Here is a 2,688-nt window from a genome sequence, read left to right as displayed (position 1 = left end):
ACACAAGCCTCTGAGCTACATTGATCAGAGGGCAGACAGAAGAAGCCAGTTCAGTTAAGTTCAGTTGCTCAGTCGTGTTCAACTCTTGTGACCCCATGAACCACAGCATGACAGGCCTCCCTGTCCATCACCAACTCCCAGAGTTTACCCAAACTCATGTCCATTGAGTCAGTGATGTCATCCAGCCATCTCATCCTCTATCATCCCCTTCTCCTCCTGCCTACAATCTTTCCCAGCATCAGGGTCTTTTCAAATGAGTCAGCTCTTCGCATCAGTTGGCCAAAGTATTGGTTTCAGCTTCAATATCAGTCCTTCCAATGAACACCCAGGATTAATCTCCTTACAGTCCAAGGGACTCTCAAGAGTCTTCTCCAACACCACAGTTCAAAAGCATCAATTCTTTGGGGCTCAGCTTTCTTTATAGTCCAATTCTCACATCTATACATGACTACTGGAAAACTATAGCCTTGATTAGATGGACCTTTGGTGACAAAGTAGTGTCTTGGCTTTGAATGTGCTCTCAAGGCTGGTCATAAATTTCCTTCCAAGGAGTAAGAGTCTTTTAATTTCATGGCTGCAATCACCTTCTGCAGTGATTTTGGAGCCCCCCCCCCCCAAATAAAGTCTGACACTGTTTCCACTGTTTTTCCATCTATTTCCCATGAAGTAAAGGGACTGGATGCCATGATCTTAGTTTTCTGAATGTTGAGCTTTAAGCCAACTTTTTCACTCTCCACTTTCACTTTCATCAAGTGGATCTTTAATTCTTCTTCACTTTCTGCCCTAAGGGTTGTGTCATCTGCATATCTGAGGTTATTGATATTTCTCCCAGGAATCTTGATTCCAGCTTGTGCTTCTTCCAGCCCAGCGTTTCTCATGATGTTCTCTGCATATAAGTTAAATAAGCAGGGTGACGATATACAGCCTTGATGTACTCCTTTTCCTATTTGGAATCACTCTGCTGTTCCATGTCCAGTTCTGACTGTTGCTTCCTGACTTGCATACAAGTTTCTGAAAAAGCAGGTCAGGTGATCTGGTATTCCCATCTCTTTCAGAATTGTCCACAGTTTATTGTGAACCACAGAGTCAAAGATTTTGGCATAACCAATAAACCAGAAATAGATGTTTTTCTGGAACTCTCTTGCTTTTTTGATGTTCCAGCAGATGTGGGCAATTGCTCTCTGGTTCCTCTGCCTTTTCTAAAACCAGCTTGAACATCTGGAATTTCACAGTTCATGTATTGCTGAAGCCTGGCTTGGAGAATTTTGAGCATTACTTTCCTAGCTTGTGAGAATGGTGCAATTGTGCTGTAGTTTGAGCATTCTTTGGCATTGCCCTACTTTATAATTGGAATGAAAAGTGACTTTTCCAGTCCTGTGGCCACTGCTGAGTTTTCCAAATTTGCTGACATACTGAGTACAGCACTTTCACATCATCATCTTTAAGGATTTGAAAGAGCTCAACTGGAATTCCATCACCTTGACTAGCTTTGTTCATTGTGATGCTCGCTAAGGCCCACTTGACTTCACATTCCAAGTTGTCTGGCTCTAGGTGAGTGATCACACAATCGTGATTATCCTGGTTGTGAAGATCTTTTTGTACAGTTCTTCTGTGTGTTCTTGCCACCTCTTCTTAATATCTTCTGCTTCTGTTAGGGACCTACCATTTCTGTCCTTTATCGAGCCCATCTTTGCATGAAATGTTCACTTGGTATCTCTAATTTTCTTGAAGAGATCTCTTGCATTTCCCATTCTATTGTTTTTCTCTATTTCTTTGCATTGATTGCTGAGGAAGGCTTTCTTATTTCTCCTTGATTCTTTGGAACTCTGCATTCAAATGGGTATATCTTTCATTTTCTCCTTTACTTTTTGCTTCTCTTTTCACAGCTATTTGTAAGGCATCTCCGACAGCCATTTTGCGTTTTTACATTTTTTTCCCTTGGGGATGATCTTTCTCTCTGTCTCCTGTACAATGTCACTAACCTCTGTCCATAGTTTATCAGGCATTCTGTCTATAAGTTCTAGTCCCTTAAATCTATTTCTCACTTCCACTGTATAAGCATAGGGATTTTATTTAGATCATACCTGAATGATCTAGTAGTTTTCCCTACATTCTTCTATTTAATTCTGAATTTGGCAATAAGGAGTTCATGATCTGAGCCACAGTCAGCTCCCGGTCTTGTTTTTGCTGACTGTATAGAGCTTCTCTATCTTTTGCTGCAAAGAATATAATCAAACTGATTTCAGTGTTGGCCATTTGATGATGTCCATGTGTAGAGTCTTTTCTTGTATATTAGAAGAAGGTGTTAGCTATGATCAATGTGTTATCTTGCCAAAACTCTATTAACCTTTGCCCTGCTTCATTCTGTACTCCAAGGCCAAATTTGCCTGTTACTCCAGGTGTTTCTTGACTTCCTAGTTTTTTTCTCTTTTGATTTATTGTAATAATTAATTAAAGGGTATATAACTCCCTTTCTATCACCAGTGAAGGGGGTACTCTCCATCCCCCCTTCTGATGTCTATGTCAGAAACTTTCTCTGTCCTTGTTCATACTTTAATAAAACTCTGTGACATAAAAGCTATTGAGTGATCAAGCCTAGTCCCTGGTCCTGAAGCTAAATCTTCTTCAGAGATCAAGAATCTGACACTATTCACCATAAGCTATCACCTTGGGGGGCTCATCTGGGAT

This window comes from Ovis aries, chromosome X (genome assembly GCF_016772045.2).
Source record: "Ovis aries strain OAR_USU_Benz2616 breed Rambouillet chromosome X, ARS-UI_Ramb_v3.0, whole genome shotgun sequence".
Classification (NCBI taxonomy): domain Eukaryota; kingdom Metazoa; phylum Chordata; class Mammalia; order Artiodactyla; family Bovidae; genus Ovis; species Ovis aries.
The sequence above is the reverse complement of the archived record's forward strand: the minus strand, read 5'-3'. Positions refer to the sequence as shown.